The sequence below is a fragment of the Mesoplodon densirostris genome, assembly GCF_025265405.1.
Source record: "Mesoplodon densirostris isolate mMesDen1 chromosome Y unlocalized genomic scaffold, mMesDen1 primary haplotype SUPER_Y_unloc_1, whole genome shotgun sequence".
Taxonomy (NCBI): domain Eukaryota; kingdom Metazoa; phylum Chordata; class Mammalia; order Artiodactyla; family Ziphiidae; genus Mesoplodon; species Mesoplodon densirostris.
In genome coordinates, this window is record NW_026778236.1 from 5,743,846 (window position 1) to 5,758,083 (window position 14,238).

Here is a 14,238-nt window from a genome sequence, read left to right on the forward strand (position 1 = left end):
TGATGACCATCTTGTGGAGTATTGTGATGACAATGACATGGAGCATTGTGATGGAAAGGGCATGGAGCATTGTGAATAGAAGTCCACAGATAATGGTGAAGAGGAGCGTCATGGGGCGTTGTGATGACAAGTGTCATGGAACATTGTGGTCACAAGGGTTTGAAGCATTGTGATGCCAGAGGTCATGGTGCATTTTGATTTCATTGTGATGACAATAGCATGAAGCATTATGATGATGGGGATGGTGCACTGTGATGCCAGGGGTCATGGAGGATTGTGATGACAGGGGTCTAGGAGCATCATGATGACAAGAGCATGGAGCATTGTGCTGAGAGGGCCAAGGAGCATTTTGACGACATGTGTCATGGAGCTTTGTGATGACAAGGGCATGGGGCATTGTAATTGCAGGTGTCTTGGAGCATTGAGATGCCAAGTGTCACGGAGCCTTGTGATGACAAGGCCGTGGAACATTGTGATGACCGAGGTCATGGAGCATTGTTATGACAGGGGTAATGGAGCATTGTGATAACAAGGGCATAGAGCATTGGTCTGAGAAGTTTCATGGATTATTGTGATGATAGTGTGCATGCAGCATTGTGATGACAAGGGCATGGAACATTGTGATACATGGGTCATGGAGGAATGTAATGACAAGGACATGGAGCATTGTGATGAGAAGGGCATGGAACATTGTGATGACAAGTGTCATGGAGTTTTGTGATGACAGGGGCATGGAGCAATGTGATGAGAGGGTTCATGGAGCAGTGTGATGACAGTGGCATGGAGCACTGTGGTGCCAAGGGTCATGGAGATTTGTGATGACAAAGGTCATGAAGCATATTGAGGTCAAGGGCATGGTACATTGTGATGAGAAGGGCAGGGAGCATTATGATGACAAGGTCATGTAGCATTTTGATGACAAAGGCATGGAGCATCGTGATGACAAGTGTCATGGAGCACTGTGATGACAGGCGTCACGGTTCATTGTGATTACAGGTTTCATGGAGCATTGGGATGACAATGGTCATGGAGAATTTTGATGAGAAGCGTCCCGGATCATTGTTTTGTCAGGGGTCATGGAGGGTTGAGATGACAGTACTCATGCAGCATTGTGAGGACAGGGGTCATGGAGCATTGTGAAGATAAGGGGCATGGAGCTTTGTGATTACAGGGGTCTTGGAGCATTGTGAAGACAAGGGCATGGATCATTGTGATGACAATGTCATGGAGTATTGTGAAGGCAGGTGTCAAGGAGCATTGTGATGACTTATGTCAGGGTCCATTGTGATGACAATGGCATGGAGCATTGTGATGACAAGGAAATGGAGCATTGTGATGCCAAGGGCCATTGAGAATTTTGAAGACAATGTCGTGAAGCACTGTGATGACAAGCGCATGGAGCTTGCTATGAAAAGGGTCATTGAGCATTGCGATGACAAGTGCATGGAGCATTGTGATGACACGATCATGTAACATTATGATGAGAAGTGTCATGGAACATATTGATGACAGGGACGAGGAGAATTGTGATGACAATGCACATGGAGCATTGGGAAGTCCAGGGCATGGAGCATTGTGATGGCAAGACCGTGGAGCATTGCGATGAGAAGACCATGGATAATTGTGATGACGAGTGTCTTGGAGCACTGTAATGACAAGGGGCATGTAGCATTGTGATGACAAGTGTAATGGAGCATTCTGATCACCATCTTGTGGAGTATTGTGATGACAATGGCATGGAGCATTGTGATGAAAAGGGCATGGAGCATTGTGATGAAAACGGCATGGAGCCTTTTCATGACAGGTTTCAATGAGCATTCTGACGACAAGTGTCAGGGAGCATTGTGATGACAAGTATATTGAGCATTGTGATGACAAAGGTCATGAAGCATTGTGATGAAAATGGCATGGAGCATTGTGATGCAAAGTGCTATGGAGCATTGTGATCACAAGTGTTGGTAGCATTGTGATGACAGAGGTCATGGAGCACAGTGATTTCAAGGACCATGGAGCATTGTGATGACAAGTGTATGGGGCAATGTGATCCCAAGTTTCATGGAGGATTGTGATGACAAGCACATGGAGCATTGTGATGGCAAGTTCATGTAGGATTTTGCTGACAAAGGCATGGAGCATGGTGATTACAGTGGTCATTGAGCATTGGGATAACAAGGGTATGGAGCATTGGGCTTAAAATATTCATGGAGTATTGTGATGACAGGTTTCATGGAGCATATTGATGAAAAGGGAAAGGAGCATTGTGATGACAAGATCCTGGAGCATTATGATGAGTAGACCAGGAGCCTGGTGATGACAAGTCTCATGGAGCATTCTGATGAAAAGGGGCATGGAGCATTGTGATTACAGGGCTCTTGGAGCATTGTGATGACAAAGGCATGGAGCATTGTGATGAGAAGTCCATGGAGCATTCTGATGACATGCGTCATGGAGTATTGTGATGACAGGGGCATGGAGCATTGTGATTACAGGGTTCTTGTAGCCTTGTGATGAAAAGGGCATGGATCATTGTGATGAAAAAGGCATGGAGCCATGTCATGACTGTGTTCAAGGAGCATAGTGATGACAAGGGTCCGGGAGCATTGTGATGACAACTGTATTGAACATTGGATGACAAAGGTCAGGAGCATTGTGATGATAAAACCATGGATAATTGTGATGACGAGCGTCATAGGGCATTGTGATGACAAGTGTTATGGAACATTGTGATCACAAGTGTTTGGAGCATTGTGATGACAGAGGTCATGGAGCCTTTTGATTTTAAGAAGCGTGGAGCATCGTGATGACAAGGGCATGAATCAATGTGATCCCAAGTTTTATGGATGATTGGGATGACAATGGTAAGGTAAGATTGTGAAGACAGGCGCATGGAGCATTGTGATGACAAAGTCATGTAGCATTTTGCTGACAAAGGCATGGATCATTGTGGGCAAAATATTCATGGAGTAATGTGATGACAGGTGTCATGGGGCATGGTGGTGATAAGGGAATGGAGCACTGTGATGACAAGGTTCTGGAGCATTGTTAGGAGAAGACCATTGAGCCTTGTGATGACAAATCTCATGGAGCATTCTGATGATAATGGACATAGAACACTGTGATTACAAGGTTCTTGGAGTATTGTGATGACAAGGGCATGGAGCGTTGTGATGAGAAGCCCATGGAGCTTTCTGATGACATGCATCATGGACTTTGTAATGACAAGGGCATGGAGCATTGTGAGTGCAGAGTTCTTGGAGCGTTGTGATGAAAAAGGCATGGATCATTGTGATGAAAAAGGCATGGAGCCTTGTCATGACAGGCTTCAAGGAGCATACTGATGTCAAGTGTTAGGGAGCATTGTGATGACAAGTGTATTGAGCATTGTGATGACAAAGGTCATGGAGCATTGTGATGAGAAGACCATGGATAAATGTGATGACGAGCGTTATTGGGCGTTAAGATGACAAATGTTATCGAACATTGTGATCAGAAGAGTTTGGAGCATTCTGATGAGAGAGGTCATGGAGCATTTTGATTTCATTGTGATGACAATAGCAAGAAGCATTATGATGATGTTCATGGTGCATTGTGATGAAAGGGTGCATGGAGTATTGAGATGAAAAGGGGCATGGAGCATTGTGATGACAGGGGTCTTGGAGCATGGTGATGACATGGGCATGGAGCATTGTGATGAGAAGGCCATGGAGGATTCTGATGACATGCGTCATGGAGCTTTGTGATGACAAGGGCATGGAGCATTGTGATGACAAGGGAATGGGGCATTGTGATGACAAGGGCCATTGAGAATTTTGATGACAAGGTCGTGAAGCACTGTGATGACGAGTGCATGGAGCATGCTATGACAAGGGTCATGGAGCATTGCGATGACAAGTGAATGGAGAATTGTGCTGACATATGCATGTAACATTATGATGTGAAGTGTCATGGACCATTGTGATGACAAGGACGATGAGAATTGTTATGACAATGGACATGGAGCATTGGGATGATCAGGGCATGGAGCTTTGTGATGGCAAGACCGTGGAGCATTGTGATGTGAAGACCTTGGATAATTGTGAAGACGAGTGTCTTGGAGTACTGTAATGACAAGGGGCATGGAGCATTGTGAGGACAGGGGTCATTTAGCATTGTGATGACAAGTGTCATGGAGCATTCTGATGACCATCTTGTGGAGTATTGTGATGACATTGGCATGGAGCATTGTGATGGAAAGGGCATGGAGCATTGTGAATAGAAGTCCACAGATAATGGTGAAGAGGAGCGTCATGGGACGTTGTGATGACAAGTGCCATGGAACATTGTGATCACAAGGGTTTGAAGCATTGTGATGCCAGAGGTCATGGTGCATTTTGATTTCATTGTGATGACAATAGCATGAAGCATTATGATGATGGGGATGGTGCACTGTGATGCCAGGGGTCATGGAGGATTGTGATGACAGGGGTCTAGGAGCATCATGATGACAAGAGCATGGAGCATTGTGCTGAGAGGGCCAAGGAGCATTTTGATGACATGTGTCATGGAGCTTTGTGATGACAAGGGCATGGGGCATTGTAATTGCAGGTGTCTTGGAGCATTGAGATGCCAAGTGTCACGGAGCCTTGTGATGACAAGGCCGTGGAACATTGTGATGACCGAGGTCATGGAGCATTGTTATGACAGGGGTAATGGAGCATTGTGATAACAAGGGCATAGAGCATTGGTCTGAGTAGTTTCATGGATTATTGTGATGATAGTGTGCATGCAGCATTGTGATGACAAGGGCATGGAACATTGTGATACATGGGTCATGGAGGAATGTAATGACAAGGACATGGAGCATTGTGATGAGAAGGGCATGGAACATTGTGATGACAAGTGTCATGGAGTTTTGTGAGGACAGTGGCATGGAGCAATGTGATGAGAGGGTTCATGGAGCAGTGTGATGACAGTGGCATGGAGCACTGTGGTGCCAAGGGTCATGGAGATTTTTGATGACAAAGGTCATGAAGCATATTGAGGTCAAGGGCATGGTACATTGTGATGAGAAGGGCAGGGAGCATTATGATGACAAGGTCATGTAGCATTTTGATGACAAAGGCATGGAGCATCGTGATGATAAGTGTCATGGAGCACTGTGATGACAGGCGTCACGGTTCATTGTGATTACAGGTTTCATGGAGCATTGGGATGACAATGGTCATGGAGAATTTTGATGAGAAGCGTCCCGGATCATTGTTTTGTCAGGGGTCATGGAGGGTTGAGATGACAGTACTCATGCAGCATTGTGAGGACAGGGGTCATGGAGCATTGTGAAGATAAGGGGCATGGAGCTTTGTGATTACAGGGGTCTTGGAGCATTGTGAAGACAAGGGCAGGGATCATTGTGATGACAATGTCATGGAGTATTGTGAAGGCAGGTGTCAAGGAGCATTGTGATGACTTATGTCAGGGACCATTGTGATGACAATGGCATGGAGCATTGTGATGACAAGGACATGGAGCATTGTGATGCCAAGGGCCATTGAGAATTTTGAAGACAATGTCGTGAAGCACTGTGATGACAAGCGCATGGAGCTTGCTATGAAAAGGGTCATTGAGCATTGCGATGACAAGTGCATGGAGCATTGTGATAACACGATCATGTAACATTATGATGAGAAGTGTCATGGAACATAGTGATGACAGGGACGAGGAGAATTGTGATGACAATGCACATGGAGCATTGGGATGACCAGGGCACGGAGCATTGTGATGGCAAGACCGTGGAGCATTGCGATGAGAAGACCATGGATAATTGTGATGACGAGTGTCTTGGAGCACTGTAATGACAAGGGGCATGTAGCATTGTGATGACAAGTGTAATGGAGCATTCTGATCACCATCTTGTGGAGTATTGTGATGACAATGGCATGGAGCATTGTGATGAAAATGGCATGGAGCATTGTGATGAAAACGGCATGGAGCCTTTTCATGACAGGTTTCAATGAGCATTGTGACGACAAGTGTCAGGGAGCATTGTGATGACAAGTTTATTGAGCATTGTGATGACAAAGGTCATGAAGCATTGTGATGACAATGGCATGGAGCATTGTGATGCAAAGTGCTATGGAGCATTGTGATCACAAGTGTTGGTAGCATTGTGATGACAGAGGTCATGGAGCACAGTGATTTCAAGGACCATGGAGCATTGTGATGACAAGTGTATGGGGCAATGTGATCCCAAGTTTCATGGAGGATTGTGATGACAAGCGCATGGAGCATTATGATGGCAAGTTCATGTAGGATTTTCCTGACAAAGGCATGGAGCATGGTGATTACAGTGGTCATTGAGCATTGGGATAACAAGGGTATGGAGAATTGGGCTTAAAATATTCATGGAGTATTGTGATGACAGGTTTCATGGAGCATATTGATGAAAAGGGAAAGGAGCATTGTGATGACAAGATCCTGGAGCATTATGATGAGTAGACCAGGAGCCTGGTGATGACAAGTCTCATGGAGCATTCTGATGAAAAGGGGCATGGAGCATTGTGATTACAGGGCTCTTGGAGCATTGTGATGAAAAGGGCATGGATCATTGTGATGAAAAAAGCATGGAGCCATGTCATGACTGGGTTCAAGGAGCATAGTGATGACAATCGTCAGGGAGCGTTGTGATGACAACTGTATTGAGCATTGGATGACAAAGGTCAGGAGCATTGTGATGATAAAACCATGGATAATTGTGATGACGAGCGTCATAGGGCATTGTGATGACAAGTGTTATGGAACATTGTGATCACAAGGGTTTGGAGCATTGTGATGACAGAGGTCATGGAGCCTTTTGATTTCAAGAAGCGTGGAGCATCGTGATGACAAGGGAATGAATCAATGTGATCCCAAGTTTTATGGAGGATTGGGATGACAATGGTAAGGTAAGATTGTGAAGACAGGCACATGGAGCATTGTGATGACAAAGTCATGTAGCATTTTGCTGACAAAGGCATGGATCATTGTGGGCAAAATATTCATGGAGTAATGTGATGACAGGTGTCATGGGGCATTGTGGTGATAAGGGAATGGAGCACTGTGATGACAAGATTCTGGAGCATTGTTATGAGAAGACCATTGAGCCTTGTGATGAAAAATCTCATGGAGCATTCTGATGATAATGGACATGGAACACTGTGATTACAAGGTTCTTGGAATATTGTGATGACAAGGGCATGGAGCATTGTGATGAGAAGGCCATGGAGCTTTCTGATGACATGCATCATGGACTTTGTGATGAGAAGGGCATGGAGCATTGTGAGTGCAGAGTTCTTGGAGCGTTGTGATGAAAAAGGCATGGATCATTGTGATGAAAAAGGCATGGAGCCTTGTCATGACAGGCTTCAGGGAGCATACTGATGTCAAGTGTTAGGGAGCATTGTGATGACAAGTGTATTGAGCATTGTGATGACAAAGGTCATGGAGCATTGTGATGAGAAGACCATGGATAAATGTGATGACGAGCGTTATTGGGCGTTGTGATGACAAATGCTATGGAACATTGTGATCAGAAGCGTTTGGAGCATTCTGATGAGAAAGGTCATGGAGCATTTTGATTTCATTGTGATGACAATAGCAAGAAGCATTATGATGATGTTCATGGTGCATTGTGATGAAAGGGTCCATGGAGTATTGAGATGAAAAGGGGCATGGAGCATTGTGATGACAGGGGTCTTGGAGCATGGTGATGACATGGGCATTGAGCATTGTGATGAGAAGTCCATGGAGGATTCTGATGACATGCATCATGGAGCTTTGTGATGACAAGGGCATGGAGCATTGTGACGACAAGGGAATGGGGCATTGTGATGACAAGGGCCATTGAGAATTTTGATGAAAAGGTCGTGAAGCACTGTGATGACGAGTGCATGGAGCATGCTATGACAAGTGTCATGGAGCATTGCGATGACAAGTGAATGAGAATTGTGCTGACATATGCATGTAACATTTTGATGTGAAGTGTCATGGACCATTGTGATGACAAGGACGTTGAGAATTGTTATGACAATGGACATGGAGCATTGGGATGATCAGGGCATGGAGCTTTGTGATGGCAAGACCGTGGAGCATTGTGATGTGAAGACCTTGGATAATTGTGATGACGAGTGTCTTGGAGTACTGTAATGACAAGGGGCATGGAGCATTGTGAGGACAGGGGTCATTTAGCATTGTGATGACAAGTGTCATGGAGCATTCTGATGACCATCTTGTGGAGTATTGTGATGACAATGACATGGAGCATTGTGATGGAAAGGGCATGGAGCATTGTGAATAGAAGTCCACAGATAATGGTGAAGAGGAGCGTCATGGGGCGTTGTGATGACAAGTGTCATGGAACATTGTGATCACAAGGGTTTGAAGCATTGTGATGCCAGAGGTCATGGTGCATTTTGATTTCATTGTGATGACAATAGCATGAAGCATTATGATGATGGGGATGGTGCACTGTGATGCCAGGGGTCATGGAGGATTGTGATGACAGGGGTCTAGGAGCATCATGATGACAAGAGCATGGAGCATTGTGCTGAGAGGGCCAAGGAGCATTTTGACGACATGTGTCATGGAGCTTTGTGATGACAAGGGCATGGGGCATTGTAATTGCAGGTGTCTTGGAGCATTGAGATGCCAAGTGTCACGGAGCCTTGTGATGACAAGGCCGTGGAACATTGTGATGACCGAGGTCATGGAGCATTGTTATGACAGGGGTAATGGAGCATTGTGATAACAAGGGCATAGAGCATTGGTCTGAGAAGTTTCATGGATTATTGTGATGATAGTGTGCATGCAGCATTGTGATGACAAGGGCATGGAACATTGTGATACATGGGTCATGGAGGAATGTAATGACAAGGACATGGAGCATTGTGATGAGAAGGGCATGGAACATTGTGATGACAAGTGTCATGGAGTTTTGTGATGACAGGGGCATGGAGCAATGTGATGAGAGGGTTCATGGAGCAGTGTGATGACAGTGGCATGGAGCACTGTGGTGCCAAGGGTCATGGAGATTTGTGATGACAAACGTCATGAAGCATATTGAGGTCAAGGGCATGGTACATTGTGATGAGAAGGGCAGGGAGCATTATGATGACAAGGTCATGTAGCATTTTGATGACAAAGGCATGGAGCATCGTGATGACAAGTGTCATGGAGCACTGTGATGACAGGCGTCACAGTTCATTGTGATTACAGGTTTCATGGAGCATTGGGATGACAATGGTCATGGAGAATTTTGATGAGAAGCGTCCCGGATCATTGTTTTGTCAGGGGTCATGGAGGGTTGAGATGACAGTACTCATGCAGCATTGTGAGGACAGGGGTCATGGAGCATTGTGAAGATAAGGGGCATGGAGCTTTGTGATTACAGGGGTCTTGGAGCATTGTGAAGACAAGGGCATGGATCATTGTGATGACAATGTCATGAAGTATTGTGAAGGCAGGTGTCAAGGAGCATTGTGATGACTTATGTCAGGGTCCATTGTGATGACAATGGCATGGAGCATTGTGATGACAAGGAAATGGAGCATTGTGATGCCAAGGGCCATTGAGAATTTTGAAGACAATGTCGTGAAGCACTGTGATGACAAGCGCATGGAGCTTGCTATGAAAAGGGTCATTGAGCATTGCGATGACAAGTGCATGGAACATTGTGATGACACGATCATGTAACATTATGATGAGAAGTGTCATGGAACATATTGATGACAGGGACGAGGAGAATTGTGATGACAATGCACATGGAGCATTGGGAAGTCCAGGGCATGGAGCATTGTGATGGCAAGACCGTGGAGCATTGCGATGAGAAGACCATGGATAATTGTGATGACGAGTGTCTTGGAGCACTGTAATGACAAGGGGCATGTAGCATTGTGATGACAAGTGTAATGGAGCATTCTGATCACCATCTTGTGGAGTATTGTGATGACAATGGCATGGAGCATTGTGATGAAAAGGGCATGGAGCATTGTGATGAAAACGGCATGGAGCCTTTTCATGACAGGTTTCAATGAGCATTCTGACGACAAGTGTCAGGGAGCATTGTGATGACAAGTATATTGAGCATTGTGATGACAAAGGTCATGAAGCATTGTGATGAAAATGGCATGGAGCATTGTGATGCAAAGTGCTATGGAGCATTGTGATCACAAGTGTTGGTAGCATTGTGATGACAGAGGTCATGGAGCACAGTGATTTCAAGGACCATGGAGCATTGTGATGACAAGTGTATGGGGCAATGTGATCCCAAGTTTCATGGAGGATTGTGATGACAAGCACATGGAGCATTGTGATGGCAAGTTCATGTAGGATTTTCCTGACAAAGGCATGGAGCATGGTGATTACAGTGGTCATTGAGCATTGGGATAACAAGGGTATGGAGCATTGGGCTTAAAATATTCATGGAGTATTGTGATGACAGGTTTCATGGAGCATATTGATGAAAAGGGAAAGGAGCATTGTGATGACAAGATCCTGGAGCATTATGATGAGTAGACCAGGAGCCTGGTGATGACAAGTCTCATGGAGCATTCTGATGAAAAGGGGCATGGAACATTGTGATTACAGGGCTCTTGGAGCATTGTGATGACAAAGGCATGGAGCATTGTGATGAGAAGTCCATGGAGCATTCTGATGACATGCGTCATGGAGTATTGTGATGACAGGGGCATGGAGCATTGTGATTACAGGGTTCTTGTAGCCTTGTGATGAAAAGGGCATGGATCATTGTGATGAAAAAGGCATGGAGCCATGTCATGACTGTGTTCAAGGAGCATAGTGATGACAAGGGTCCGGGAACATTGTGATGACAACTGTATTGAACATTGGATGACAAAGGTCAGGAGCATTGTGATGATAAAACCATGGATAATTGTGAGGACGAGCGTCATAGGGCATTGTGATGACAAGTGTTATGGAACATTGTGATCACAAGTGTTTGGAGCATTGTGATGACAGTGGTCATGGAGCCTTTTGATTTTAAGAAGCGTGGAGCATCGTGATGACAAGGGCATGAATCAATGTGATCCCAAGTTTTATGGATGATTGGGATGACAATGGTAAGGTAAGATTGTGAAGACAGGCGCATGGAGCATTGTGATGACAAAGTCATGTAGCATTTTGCTGACAAAGGCATGGATCATTGTGGGCAAAATATTCATGGAGTAATGTGATGACAGGTGTCATGGGGCATGGTGGTGATAAGGGAATGGAGCACTGTGATGACAAGGTTCTGGAGCATTGTTAGGAGAAGACCATTGAGCCTTGTGATGACAAATCTCATGGAGCATTCTGATGATAATGGACATAGAACACTGTGATTACAAGGTTCTTGGAGTATTGTGATGACAAGGGCATGGAGCGTTGTGATGAGAAGCCCATGGAGCTTTCTGATGACATGCATCATGGACTTTGTAATGACAAGGGCATGGAGCATTGTGAGTGCAGAGTTCTTGGAGCGTTGTGATGAAAAAGGCATGGATCATTGTGATGAAAAAGGCATGGAGCCTTGTCATGACAGGCTTCAAGGAGCATACTGATGTCAAGTGTTAGGGAGCATTGTGATGACAAGTGTATTGAGCATTGTGATGACAAAGGTCATGGAGCATTGTGATGAGAAGACCATGGATAAATGTGATGACGAGCGTTATTGGGCGTTAAGATGACAATTGTTATGGAACATTGTGATCAGAAGAGTTTGGGGCATTCTGATGAGAGAGGTCATGGAGCATTTTGATTTCATTGTGATGACAATAGCAAGAAGCATTATGATGATGTTCATGGTGCATTGTGATGAAAGGGTGCATGGAGTATTGAGATGAAAAGGGGCATGGAGCATTGTGATGACAGGGGTCTTAGAGCATGGTGATGAGATGGGCATGGAGCATTGTGATGAGAAGGCCATGGAGGATTCTGATGACATGCGTCATGGAGCTTTGTGATGACAAGGGCATGGAGCATTGTGATGACAAGGGAATGGGGCATTGTGATGACAAGGGCCATTGAGAATTTTGATGACAAGGTCGTGAAGCACTGTGATGACGAGTGCATGGAGCATGCTATGACAAGGGTCATGGAGCATTGCGATGACAAGTGAATGGAGAATTGTGCTGACATATGCATGTAACATTATGATGTGAAGTGTCATGGACCATTGTGATGACAAGGACGATGAGAATTGTTATGACAATGGACATGGAGCATTGGGATGATCAGGGCATGGAGCTTTGTGATGACAAGACCGTGGAGCATTGTGATGTGAAGACCTTGGATAATTGTGAAGACGAGTGTCTTGGAGTACTGTAATGACAAGGGGCATGGAGCATTGTGAGGACAGGGGTCATTTAGCATTGTGATGACAAGTGTCATGGAGCATTCTGATGACCATCTTGTGGAGTATTGTGATGACAATGGCATGGAGCATTGTGATGGAAAGGGCATGGAGCATTGTGAATAGAAGTCCACAGATAATGGTGAAGAGGAGCGTCATGGGACGTTGTGATGACAAGTGCCATGGAACATTGTGATCACAAGGGTTTGAAGCATTGTGATGCCAGAGGTCATGGTGCATTTTGATTTCATTGTGATGACAATAGCATGAAGCATTATGATGATGGGGATGGTGCACTGTGATGCCAGGGGTCATGGAGGATTGTGATGACAGGGGTCTAGGAGCATCATGATGACAAGAGCATGGAGCATTGTGCTGAGAGGGCCAAGGAGCATTTTGACGACATGTGTCATGGAGCTTTGTGATGACAAGGGCATGGGGCATTGTAATTGCAGGTGTCTTGGAGCATTGAGATGCCAAGTGTCACGGAGCCTTGTGATGACAAGGCCGTGGAACATTGTGATGACCGAGGTCATGGAGCATTGTTATGACAGGGGTAATGGAGCATTGTGATAACAAGGGCATAGAGCATTGGTCTGAGAAGTTTCATGGATTATTGTGATGATAGTGTGCATGCAGCATTGTGATGACAAGGGCATGGAACATTGTGATACATGGGTCATGGAGGAATGTAATGACAAGGACATGGAGCATTGTGATGAGAAGGGCATGGAACATTGTGATGACAAGTGTCATGGAGTTTTGTGATGACAGGGGCATGGAGCAATGTGATGAGAGGGTTCATGGAGCAGTGTGATGACAGTGGCATGGAGCACTGTGGTGCCAAGGGTCATGGAGATTTGTGATGACAAACGTCATGAAGCATATTGAGGTCAAGGGCATGGTACATTGTGATGAGAAGGGCAGGGAGCATTATGATGACAAGGTCATGTAGCATTTTGATGACAAAGGCATGGAGCATCGTGATGATAAGTGTCATGGAGCACTGTGATGACAGGCGTCACGGTTCATTGTGATTACAGGTTTCATGGAGCATTGGGATGACAATGGTCATGGAGAATTTTGATGAGAAGCGTCCCGGATCATTGTTTTGTCAGGGGTCATGGAGGGTTGAGATGACAGTACTCATGCAGCATTGTGAGGACAGGGGTCATGGAGCATTGTGAAGATAAGGGGCATGGAGCTTTGTGATTACAGGGGTCTTGGAGCATTGTGAAGACAAGGGCAGGGATCATTGTGATGAGAATGTCATGGAGTATTGTGAAGGCAGGTGTCAAGGACCATTGTGATGACGTATGTCAGGGACCATTGTGATGACAATGGCATGGAGCATTGTGATGACAAGGACATGGAGCATTGTGATGCCAAGGGCCATTGAGAATTTTGAAGACAATGTCGTGAAGCACTGTGATGACAAGCGCATGGAGCTTGCTATGAAAAGGGTCATTGAGCATTGCGATGACAAGTGCATGGAGCATTGTGATGACACGATCATGTAACATTATGATGAGAAGTGTCATGGAACATAGTGATGACAGGGACGAGGAGAATTGTGATGACAATGCCCATGGAGCATTGGGATGACCAGGGCATGGAGCATTGTGATGGCAAGACCGTGGAGCATTGCGATGAGAAGACCATGGATAATTGTGATGACGAGTGTCTTGGAGCACTGTAATGACAAGGGGCATGTAGCATTGTGATGACAAGTGTAATGGAGCATTCTGATCACCATCTTGTGGAGTATTGTGATGACAATGGCATGGAGCATTGTGATGAAAATGGCATGGAGCATTGTGATGAAAACGGCATGGAGCCTTTTCATGACAGGTTTCAATGAGCATTCTGACGACAAGTGT